This window comes from Aythya ferina, assembly GCF_964211825.1.
Source record: "Aythya ferina genome assembly, chromosome: 3".
Lineage (NCBI taxonomy): Eukaryota > Metazoa > Chordata > Aves > Anseriformes > Anatidae > Aythya > Aythya ferina.
In genome coordinates, this window is record NC_140298.1 from 110970795 (window position 1) to 110984204 (window position 13410).

A 13410-nucleotide genomic window follows, 5' to 3' on the forward strand; every position below is an offset into this window, starting at 1 on the left:
CACCTGGCAGAGTGCTTGGACCATCAAGCTAGAGGTGAGAGAAGGGACAAGGAAGGCTTTAAATTAGAATGACAAGGGAGAAGAGAGTTACCACAAGCCCGATGAGGGAGTGCAGAGCTGTTGAACAAAGGCCATGGGTTGATGTGATAGGGAGGAATCACAAAATCAACAAAATGGGGCTTAAGTGGGATCACCTCCAGCACATGCACTTAAGCTAGAAAGTGCCTATAAGACACCATTGTAGAGAAATCTTCCAAACTCTTTCTAGAAACTCAACATGCTGGGGTGCCTCTCCAAAGTGCCTGCATACTAATGTGTTCAGTATGGGGATTAAACATGACATTAGAGAGCAGTGTGCAGTTGCCAGGCTATGCTCTTGTTGGGACCATAGAGACATACGGGGATGGCTTACATGACTGGAGTGTTGCAGTAAAGGGATACAGGCTCTTTAGGAAAGACAGTCTGGGAAGACAATGAGGGTGAGTTGCCCTTTATGTGAGAGAGTAGATGGAGTGCACAGAGCTGTGGCTGGGAATGGATGAGGAACAAACTCAGAGTTTATGGGATATGTTTAAAGAGAGGAGAGGTAAAGGTGAGATTATAGTGGGGGTCTGCTACCTGATCAGGAAGAGCAAGTAGATGATCTGTCTGCAGACAAGTGAGAGCAGCCTTGCGTTCACAGGCACTGGTCAACTTGCTCTACGTGACTCTGCTTAAGCAGGGAGGTTGGATAAGGTGACCTCCAGAGGTCCCTTCCAACCTTAACCATTCTGTCTGATTCATTGATTGTGACAAAACTTCAACAGAAAGGGGTAGTGATATGCTCCAAGGTCTTCTCTCAGAAATGTTACCTGGATCACAACTGCCTGATTCCTCAGTATAGATGACAACAAGCAAGGGCTCAGCCCTGTACCTTGGTTCTGTTTAACTTTACAGGTTTTCTGAGGCAGATCCACCCTGAGATCCACTGTAAGAGCTAACATCCAGCCTCAGATCCACTGTAAGAGTTAAGTGGGTTAATTTCCAAAAATAGCATTTCTGCACTTGTGTATATGCAAGCATATTTCAGAGAATGGCTAATGTGTGGGGAGTTTTAAGTGCTTGCAGAGGCAGACAGTATTGAAGAGCAGGTGGACAGGTTCACTGTTAGAGGATTACTGAGAATCTAAGTCCCTAAAAGCAACTTGGACAAGTTTAAATGAACAGAGCTCTTTCTTTTTCTCCCTCTTTTTTTTTTTTTCTTTTTTCTTTCTTTTTTTTTTTTTCTTTTTTTCCTTTCTTTTTTTTTTTTATTTTTATTTTCCTTAACTAAAGTAAAATAAAAAAAATGCTTTTATTGTTTTGAATCTTTGCATCAGTTTTGGACTTTATGGAGTGAGCAACCAAGTCTTTCAAAGCAATTATAGCCTTTGATGGGGAAAAAAGGGGAGGAGAAAAAAACTGTGTGCATAAGCACAGTGGGTATTCATAACACAGAATAGGAGGGGAGAGAGAGGTCCTCCCTTCTGTACTCTGAATTAGGTACCTACTCTTTTAACGTGTGGGATTTATGTGTTGACCTTCTCTTGAACATTTCTTCCTCAACTCCATGTTTTGTGATGTATACATTTTCATGCCTTTCTCAGTCTCACTCCATGAGAGTACCTGAAGAATCTTGTAGCTGTATTATGATGTCTCTATGTAGTTTTAGTATTAGTGACAGTACTATTTATTTTATCGTTTGTGGTGCTAACACAGAGGGCTGCCATAACATTGATTTCATTGCAACTAATGGACACAGACAGTCACAGCATCAAGGTCTGGAGAAAGCACAAGCATCTCGTATCTGTACTGCAACATGGAGTGAATACCCCTGGGAGGGACATGGGATAGAAGAAAAGCACTTTGTATTCATTGCTCAAAACATGACAGTTCTGTCTGCATGGGGCTCAAAAGACTGTCTGCAAGGGGTAGACAAGCTGCTATAGAACTGCTTTCAAAAGTTCTTTATTCACAGTGTAATTTTTCACAGCTGTTCAAGTGATGGAGCCTGGATAATACCTTCTGTTGTTTTCCTATTTGTTTACATCATGCCAATTTCACATATAACACAAGTGTCATCATCAGCGATGTTGTGTCCTTTTGAGAGGGAAAAGGCAAACCTCTATAGAATTTATTTTTGTCTCTGGAAATAGGCAGTAGCCTGAGAGACCATCTATACCAATACATTTAATAGTGGATTAATGTTTTTTTTGGCTCTGACGACAGCTGGACTATCTAGCCACATTCATCCTACTAAACACTCACTTTCCAAAACTTGGAAGCTGTGTTTCAGCTGCCTAACAGGAATTGTCCTTCCTTGATTCTGGCCCCCTGAACATCCCTGGGAATTGCTTGGGTGAATGCTAACTTGGCCCAGGAAAAAGTACACCAAGAAATGTTCAAAAATTTAACAAATTTAATGGATGATGTATCACTGGTGTCAGACCCATGGCACTGTTTTATTCATTAACATAGGCTTATCTTGATGCTCTTTTGTGGGTTTCAAATGTTACTATATGTTGTCTTTGTATCTCACTACCCAGTTCAAGTTCTGTAGTGAAGGTTTTAACATTGGGTGGGGGCAGGAAATAGCTGCAAAGTCAGAGATCATGAGTCATAAAACTCTATGGATAATATGAAAGATGTAAAAGAAGATGCACATAAGGCTTATTCTGCCCAAAGGATATAACATATTAACGTTTGGGCTAGAGCATCTGTTACAAAATCTAGTTTTCAACATGGAGGACAGAAGAATGAAGAAAAAGAGCACCCCAAAACTCTTAAAATATACTATTTCTGTAAAAATGTGCAAACAAATATTATGTTTATAGTCACTTTTCTTGAATGAAATAATATTTTTTCATGTGTAGGGAAATCTATATTATAGCTTGCTTTTTGCTTGTGTGAATTTGCAATGAATACTACAGCGTTACTTTGGAAGAAAAGAAGTTGCCTTTTTTTTTTTTTTTTTTTTTTTATTCTAAAGAAAGTCCATTGTGACCATGAAATTGTTTGTAACAGCAGCTAAAATGAAGGAAAATTCTTCAGCATAGTATAATGTTCTATTCACTGACAATAGGTGACTTGTACTTGATCATTGCCTTGGATTTCTATCCGCAGTATGGCTATACAGAATGAAAAGAACTGGAAAGTTGTAGATAATTTTGGTTCAATTATATGGTAGAGATTTAATTTCTGAAGCTAAATTGAAAATAAAAGATAAGAGTAGAGTTGGCTTTATTTCTTCTACTGAAAAAAAAAAAAAAAAAACACCTCAAAAAATCCATCCGTCCAAATGCTAGAATGGATATTAGACCTTTTAGCTATTAGAATTGAATATCTCAATGAGGTATTTAGAGAGAGAGTAGAAATATGCACTGGGCAATGTTAATAGCTTTCACATGTAGTTTGTTCAAGGGAGCAATGTTTCCATTTAACTGGCTTAGAAGGACAGGCAAAGCGGCCAGTAGTTAGCTTTCAAAGAATGAGAAACTGGCTTCTTTCACATTTGACTTCCTTTTTTTCATGTTGTTAATATTATGTAGATTTTTATAGTCAATCAAAAGGTATCTTGAAAGTGCTGAATCCTATATACAGATCACAACAGAAATGCCATCTCAGATAGTATACAATACAAAGGCAAGTCCATTCTGCATAATACATGTTAGTGAGGTACCCTCGGATGGGTTTATGCAGAGCTAACTCCAAAGCCAGGAACAGGATTTCCCTGAACCAAAAAAGGAGCAGGCCATGTCCCCTCAGGCATGACCTTATGATGGCATCACTTTCATTTCCTGTGCTGGTACTTCTAAGAAACACTGCACTGCATGCCACGGGCACACTGGTACTTGAAGGACTTTGAGCATCAGGTTCCACCGTTACTGCCTGAAGCACTCATGATTCCATGCTGTGAGCTTAATAGTTAGACTGTTCCTTCAGTACACGAGCAGATCGGGAACTGAAGAAGAAGACATGAGACAGCGGATGATTTCAAAACAAACAAACAAAAACTCACAAAAAAGCAGACAGGAAAAATACAAGTAGGATTAGTATGAGTAGGACAATGCGTAACATCCTAGAGCAGCAGTATCACTTTGAGTGTTCATAGGCAGTGTAACTGAGGCACCGCAGAAAGGAAAGGGGTGAAAGAAGTTACTGTCTCTTTTGGGGATTTGGAAAGAACTACTGTTTGGAAAGAACTACCTGTTAAGCTGGACAACAGTAGATATGCTTTTTATCAGGCATCTCTGAAACTGACCTCCAGATAAATGGAAATGATTTTCTACCATTCCAAAGCTACACTGAATGGGAAGAGATTATTCCCATTCTGCTCTTTCTGGTTTTGTCATTTGTCTCTATGATCTCTCAGCTGAGTAGATCCATAACCACATGACTTTATGACAACAGAAGAGAAAAGTCTGGGTTATACAGAGCAGAATGACCTTCTGGGTTCAAAATTCAGTCTAGATTTAATATTGAAAATCTTCATCTCCCTTTTTTTCTAATACTATAAAAGTCCATGGGGAGACAAACTACTTGTACACTGAATGATGATGTTGTAGAATAAAAGACAGTTTAGGTCGGAATTGCCTACTTTCTTTTGGGTTTTGTAAAACAAAACATTTTTTTTTTTTTTTATCCCATCTCCATTAATTTATAAATGCAAATGTGCTTTAATAATGGACAGTGGGTGTCTGTACCATGTAGTTGCACGAAGCAAAGAGATGGTGGTGGAGGGTGGATTATTCTAATCAAACTACTCGCACCTTGCCCTCCTTGACATGCAATACCACTTTAAACAGCAGTGCTCTAATAGAGAAAAGAGCTGCTGTACTTACCCACTCAATAATTTGCATAACTTTGAAGAGCTGAAAATGTCACTGCTGTTTTATGATAATTGTTGGGAAATGATTAGCTATAGCATTTATGCATTCCAGAAAAAAAAAAAAAAAAAAAAAAAAAAAGTATTTTACTATTCTCTCTTTAATATTAATAAGGATTAATAAAAGTAAAAAAATAAAATCACCTTGGAGGACAAACATTATATGTAAAATAATAGATGTCATATGAAAGCACATGAGTTATCTATTGTTTTGCTGTAGCTTGTCACATCTGGAAAAGATTTCAAAAGACAAACTCTTGACTGCTCGTCATGCAATTTCAAATGAAAATTTTAACAACAGGAATGGCTAAAAGTAATCCATTATTTTCTTCCTTCTCTGCCTTTTAGTTATGATTAGAATACTCCAAATTTATATTTCCCGTCATTCAAATATTTTTAATCATGATGTATGTATATGAGCTGTTCATCTCTTGTTCATAGTTCTTGTCCCATCTGAGCACTTGACAAACTGACTGATACAGTGGTTCAAGTTAACAGAAAATAGTCCTTACAGCTCTCAGAACTCAAGATCTGTTGCAGAAATACATTAAGCAATGGGTCACTCCGACACAAAATGTCTCTTTTATCATATATTGAAGGGAACATAGAAAAGTCTCTGTCCAACGTCCTTCTACTTTCTGCCTTCTCAGACTACTCTTTCTCTTGTACTGTAATAACAGTACAGTTGAGATTTAGAAAGGTCATTTTTAAAATACTCTTTAAGGGCTAGACTGCAGCTCCTTTGCCCAGCCCCATCTGGGATGCTGGCCATGAATTTCAGTCTCTCATGGTTTTCAGTCTCTGTGTGATATGAACAATGTGTTCCTCCTGATGCACAACAAAATTTATTTTGACAGTCTGTGGAATGGAGAGCTTAGTGACCAGTTTCTTCCCAGTTTAATGTAAACTTTTCAGTGTTTTGATCTCTGAAAAGGTAAAAAAAAAGAGATGGCAATTACTGTTACACAGATGAAGATGAAAGTTTTAAGAATGTCATATTTATCCAGCACAATTTTAAAAAGGATGAGTTATCACATTTGTATTATGCATGATATAAAGTCATTTGAAGAAATGTGGCAGTAAGCATTATGAAATGTGACATACATTCTCTAGAAACCTCTTGAGATTTTGTTGTTGTTGTTTTTGCTTAATCAGGAAAATATTGTCAGAAGTAACTAGAACATCTCTCTTGAAAAAGAGAGTTTAATTTTGCCTATATTACAAAGTAAGTCTAAGTAAGCCTTTTGATGGGAGACTAAACTTTGATGGGAGAATGGAGAGTCAACTGGACTGGAATGAAAAAAAAAAAAAAGAAAGAATGGTCAGTCCATCTACTGTATGCAAGTGTGGTTGTGTGCAGCATCCCACATGACTGACAATCATTTCATGTAAAAGGGCAAGAATTTCAATACCTGCTCTGCAAGTGACAGAGGCAGGGCTTCCTGGAAGTAAAGCAGATGCACATCAGCACATGGCATATTGGACACATTCTTCACCTTCACCAGAAAAAAAAAGTTGCAAAGACTTTTAATTATACTGAAATCCATATGGTTATAGGCACAGTGTAGCACTGTCTATATTTATCTGAAGTATTTCTATGGTAGTGTAACTATCCTAATGTGGCTCTCAACCCATGTGAATTGACCCTACTTCTGATAATTTATATCTACTATATTTGTTGTCACTAGAAGACGTTGCATACCATAGCATATATAGACATCTCACTCACAAACTATGATCTTTTATTTGATTTTCTATTCAGACCACACACACACACACACACACACAAATATATATATATATATATATATATATATATTTTTTTTTTTTTTCCAGAAATTGGATGAGAGCATCCCATTCAGAAAGAAATCTATTCTTCATTTAGGGACTCCAAGATCTGCTGAGGTGCTCCAATGTTTAATTGCCTTTACTGCTAGGAAAATGCAGTTATTTTGTTACTTCAAGGCTGAATTTGTCTACCTTTAATTTCCGGACATTCGATCTTGTTAGGTCTTTGTCTGCCATACTGAAAGACATCCACTATCAAGTATTTCTTCTTTGTGTCTGTACCTATTCACAATGACCAAGAATGACCTCTCAACCATTCTATTCAATAAATTGAGCTCTTTAAGTTTCATATCATAAGATTTGTTTTTCAGCATCTGAATATATATACATATACACATACACATGTTTCAGTTGGCTCTTTTAATTGTTTCTGCTAATCTATCTCTAGGGAACCTACTTTGGCAGGGGGATTGGACCCAATGATCTCTTGAGATCCCTTCCAACCCCTACAATTCTGTGATTCTGTGATTATCACTGTGGAGAGGTAGCCACTAAGACTTAGAGGCTATAGCCACCCCTCACCCCCGAGTTTTGCATATACCACCATTTCTTATGATTGTTAAAAATGATTCTCTGATATCAACCCTCTAAAATATTATCTATTGTATCTAGTATTATCTTAGTTCTCATATAAAATGAGTATATCCATTTGACATTCAGTGGTGAATTGCACTGAAAAGCAGCAGATACAAACTCTTACATCACTGAGATACCTTCAGCCCATCAATTCCACCAAACACCTGTTTTGCCCTCCAGTAATTGTGACAGTGTTTAATTTCAAAGTTAGATTTTGTACATCTTTTTAATATGAATCATAAACACTTTATTTTTGATATTAAATATTTGTGAGACAATGTTTTTGTTAGTCTTTCTCCTTCAGGATTTTTACTCTGTAGTTCATGCTACATCTTATTTACCAAGAAAAACTTTGCAAATACTGGAGGCCCTGGGTTCCTCAAAGTATATATCCATTTTATTTTGTTTATATTTTCTGTCCCCAAGTACTCAATTCAGATCTTTTACATCTCATCTGAATGAGCAGTTCAGAACAAAAAGAAATAATGTATATTGATAACAATTATATGCTAATTCATTAAGGTCTGCAGTTACCTCAGTGCTAATTAGAAGGATAGATACTTGAAGGATAAAGTAGGGCTCACAAGCATATCACACACAGGTTCTTTCCTAATATATTTCCCGTCTATCACACTTATTACTGCAGGGTGGGCTGACAGGTTAATTATGTACTTGCAGGCAAACTGATACAGAGGATATTACAGTCTCGAAAGCAAACACTTATAATCATTTTATCTAAACAGAAGACAGCCTCACCTTGATGAAGGTCTACATTTAGTGAACATTTTAAAACAACAGTCACTTCACTTTCAAGGAAGATATCTGATAAACTATCCATCAGAAGATATCAAGGCAGTAGCATATAGTAGGTGCTGCAAGGACTGAAACAATGCATATAGTAGTACACGGAGAAAAAGACTGATTTTCTGATGAAACCATAGGAGTGGAATTCACAAATTTCTGTTGTGAAAATTCATTCTCAGATTTTCTGTGTGCAGGCCCTTTCGTGCCATAAAGACCCTGTGTGCATGACTCTAGCTAGTGGATCTTACAACACTAGGAGATCCTGTTTACAGGCATCCGATGTGTCAGATTGTGATTGCCATATGTATATATGCCCTGGCATCTGGGAGGCATGATCCCAGACATATCAGATCCTTACAGCTGGGAATACATTTCCAGTGAGGTTGCACTCTGTGCTCCCACTGCTGTGTAATCCAAATTTTTGCTTGTCCCTGGATAATGCTTTTTTACCTGGGACAGTCAAATACAACTGATCAGCAGATGAGGCCATTCACCTATAACTAGCAAATGTTTTTTGAGATGTGGAGACTTCTGTATTGAATAAGTATGAATTATCTGACTCCTGCAAGGGTCTGTCTGGGGAGAGGCAAGAAGATATAGAACATTTTCATTTGAGAGATGAAGCTGTGACTGCAATCACATCATATGTTTATGTGTTTTAATTGATGAACAAATCCTCAAACTTAAGTCATTCTGACATTTTCAGGTTTATGGATTCTTGATTCCATTCTGTTTTCCTCAGTTCACGTGTTTTTCATTTTCAAATGGGCTGAAATTTTATTCAAGTTTCTCCCTCAGTTATCTGCCATATTTAACAGCTATCCATTTGATATAAGTCATTCTGTACTTTGTATTTATTCATTACCTACTATAATCAAACACAGACAGTAATTAAACAAAAACCACCTAGAGATACAATCACTCATTTTTCTACAAAATACACAAGCTATCCTAAAGTATCTTACCTTGCTCTGTACCCCAACACCACAAAAGAAGTTCCATATCAGCTGTTGCATTTACTTAAACTTTTCCAAATGGTCCAGCAGAAAAAAGGCTGGGTTAGATCCCTCACATAGAGCTGGTCTTAACACAGGAATAAAATATTAATCAACTAAATTATTCAAGGAGTAATTGTTGGTATTTGTTGAATAATGTATTATGTTCATGGTGTCTGAATACTACAAGAATGAGGAGAATAAATTATATTATAAAGCAGCAAAATCAATGACTTGCATTTATTGAATAGCATTTGACCTAAGCTAACTGTATTTTAATAAAAACGGAGTATTAGAGAACAAAAAATTTACCTTGTTTTCTGACAAAGAGTATGTCTTTAGGTCTGTATTGTGATGGTGCTCAAGTCATACAACAGAGCTTGAGAATAATACATTGACAACTGAAAAATCATATGCTACACAGTGATTCCCAGACACCAAAAAATACGATATTTCTTCCCTGCAGAAAACTTATTTTATTGTTACCTGGGAGCACCCTAGTAAACAGTCTCTAGTGTTTGTACAGGTAGCTTAAGTTCTGCTTATTCAGTATAAGAGTCTGTATGTTCTACATATTCAACTATTTCACCCACTTTGGACTTGCTGGAATCACATTCTTCACTGTGGGAGCAAAACACTGCACTACTGAAAAACACACATTCTTATTTAAAGGTAGCACTGAACCATTTCACCTGAACAGCAAAGCCCAACTTTCAGCACTAAGCAATTTCATTGAAGAAATAAATCTATGAACCAAGAATTCTGGCCTGAATAAAAAATGTAGACACACAATATGTTCACGTTGAATACAACTAAAGGATGGCAGCCCTTTAATTCAATACCAACTTACATAATGACAAATATGATCCTAACAGAAAAGCTCTAGCAGTTCAGTTCAAGCTTCTTTCATGAGGGTGGGAGGTATGTTAAAAAGGAGCAACTATATGTGAGAAGGGTATAAAATTGCCTCAAAACTAACATTCATTGAGGCAACAAAGGAGTGACATTGTAATGGCAGAGGGATGCTTAACCCTTCAATTTATGCAAAGGAATCTCTGGATGTTCTGATATGCTCTCTCCCTCTCTTGCATAAACTACAAGCAAACATCTACATGAACAAAGCATTGGACCAATCAAATATGGTCAATAAAAGTGCCAGATACCCCACCTTTATCAGTTTCCTAGAAACTACAGAAAAGTGAAGATGGAATGGATTCTATGGATCCTTCATGGCCCATTCAGGATTTATTGATACTTACACAAAGTTTTAAAAAATATTTCCATAGTCATGCAATAATTCATGTCTCATTGATGCTTTCCTACCACCATACACTACAGATTAGCTTAATACATGGAGTTCATGCTGTGAAATGTGTTAAAACGTGCTCAGTGGGTGCATGCATTTGTGGACAACCAGCACAAAAAAAAATCATTCCCTTTGATTATTTCCTTATTGATTAAGGAGGTATTGGGGAGGCATTGGGGAGGCAAGGACAATCCCCAGACATGGACTGTATATCTCGAAACAAGACACTGGAACTCATGATAAGGAAGCGGCAGACGGACAGAGAAACAAACGTAAGGACTATAAATCTCAAAACTGGACATTGGAATTCATTATAAAGATACAACAAATGGAAGAATTAGCAACAACCAGCTCTTGCAATTAAGAAACCTGCCAATTCAGCAGATTCCTGACCAAAGGTGAAAAGTACACTGTGAGGAAGACTCGGGGTCTTCCTCCCAAAGACCCCTGCCCACGTCCCAAAGACCCCTGCCCACAATTCTTGGAAGGCTCTACGCAGGCGCAAGGTGCCAAAAGGCTAATTAGCATGAGAAGCGAGGGAAGGCGGGGATAGGTAATGCATATGTATAGGTGCTTGTAGAATATTGATAGATTGATTGTATAAATTCAAGACTGCTTTTTGCTTTGGGTATGCACGATAGGTGGAGAGATCCCCCGTGCATCCAGCGCTGCAATAAAGAATATACCACTTAAAGGAATTACGGCTTCGATCTTTGAATCATTATTCAGAAATACAACTGTCCCTCATATCATTTTCATTTGGTGTCACCTCATTAAAGGTGGTCTAAAATCAGTCAAGCTAACATAAACGTGCTTAAATTAACACTTCCTTAAAAAGAGCATGTGATCAAAAAATGTGCTCAGTTTGGGTTGGATTTAAGCACTCACTTTATAAAAGTAGAGTCCTAAAAAATCAACTGTAATTTCATAGAAAATTATATTCTCATTTGTCAATCTATTTCTGTATATTTGTACTGTGTTTACATGGCATGGTTTTGGTAGCAAGGGGCTGCAGGGGTGGCTTCTGTGAGAAGAGTCCAGAAGCTGCCCCATGTTAGATAAAAGCCAGTTTCAGCCAGCTCCAAAAGGGACCCACCACTGCCAAGAGCTGAGCCAATAAGCGATGTTGTCTGTGCCTCTGTGAGAGCAGATTTAAGGAAGGGGAAAAAAAATAAATACTGTACAACTGCAGGTGAAAGAGTCGAGTGAGCAAATGTGAGAGAACCAGCCCTGCAGACCCCCAGGTCAGTGCAGAAGGAAGTGCTCCAGGCAGCAAAGCGCAAGTTCCCCTGCGGCCTGTGGAGAGGCCCGTGGTGGAGCAGGCTGTCCCCCTGCAGCCCAGGGGTCCCACATGGAGCAGATCTCCACACTGCAGCCCGTGGAGGAGCCCCCGGTGGAGCAGGTGGATGTGGCCTGGAGGAGGCTGCGGCCCATGGAGAGCCCCCGCAGGAGCAGGCCCCGGGCCGGAGCTGCAGCCCGTGGAGAGGAGCCCACGCAGGAGCAGGGTGTCTGGGGGAAGCTGCCGCCCATGGGGGACCCGTGCTGGAGCAGTTTGCTCCTGGGGGACCCCGTGGTACGGAGCCGTGTGGGAGCAGTTCTTGAAGTGCTGCTGCCTTTGAGCAGCCCCTGCAGGCTCAGTTCGGGAAGGCCGGCATCCCGTGGGAGGGACCCCGGGTGGAGCAGGGGCAGAGAGGGACCGTGACGGAGCGATGGAGACAAAGCGTCAGGGACTGACCGCAGCCCCCATTCCTTGTTCCCCTGTGCTGCTTGGGGGTAGGAGGTAAAGAGGGTGGATGACTGAAAGCTGTTTTTAGTTTTTCTTTGTTTCTCACTTCTCTAGCTTGTTAGTAATAGGTAATAAATTTATTTAATCTTCCTATGCTGAGTCTGTTTTGCCCATGACAATAACTGTTGAGTGATCTCTCTGTCCTTATCTCAACCCTTGAGCCATTTTTATCATACTTTCTCCCCCTTTTCCTTTGAGAAGGGGGAGTGAGAAAGTGATTGTGGTAGAGCTCAGAGGCCTATCTGAGTAAAACTACCACATTACTATGGGAGACATTATTTTTCTTCTAAATTTCATTGCTACTACAGACTGCATGCACAGATATGTTGGTTTCTTCAGCTTGTTCTTTCTTGCCCTCACATATCACAGAATCACAGAATCACAGAATTTCTAGGTTGGAAGAGACCTCAAGATCATCGAGTCCAACCTCTGACCTAACGCTAGCAGTCCCCACTAAACCATATCCCGAAGCTCTACATCTAAATGTCTTTTGAAGACTTCCAGGGATGGTGACTCCACCACTTCCCTGGGCAGCCTGTTCCAGTGCCTCACAACCCTTTCAGTGAAGAAGTTCTTCCTAACATCTAACCTAAAACTCCCCTGGCTCAACTTAAGCCCATTCCCCCTCGTCCTGTCACCAGGCACGTGGGAGAACAGACCAACCCCCACCTCGCTACAGCCTCCCTTGAGGTACCTATAGAGAGCGATAAGGTCACCCCTGAGCCTCCTCTTCTCCAGGCTGAACAAGCCCAGCTCCCTCAGTCGCTCCTCGTAGGACTTGTTCTCCAGGCCCCTCACCAGCTTCGTCGCCCTTCTCTGGACCCGCTCAAGCACCTCGATGTCCTTCTTGTAGCGAGGGGCCCAAAACTGAACACAGTACTCGAGGTGCAGCCTCACCAGAGCTGAGTACAGGGGGACGATCACCTCCCTAGCCCTACTTACTAATTGCTGGGAATGCCATTCCTGTTGGTGGCTTCAGCCTTGGTTGTTATGAGATATCAATGCTGTCACGAAGCCAGGGTGAAGACTTCACCTGGGGAAAGGAGCATGAAAATATCACATGTGAAAACAAAAGAAATACTGACAAAAGTAAATCAGACTTACCTCAGAATAAATAAATAAATAAATAAATAAATAAATAAATAAATTCAAAGCTTGTATGCAGTCCAGAAGGTCTTTCAACTCTTAGTTC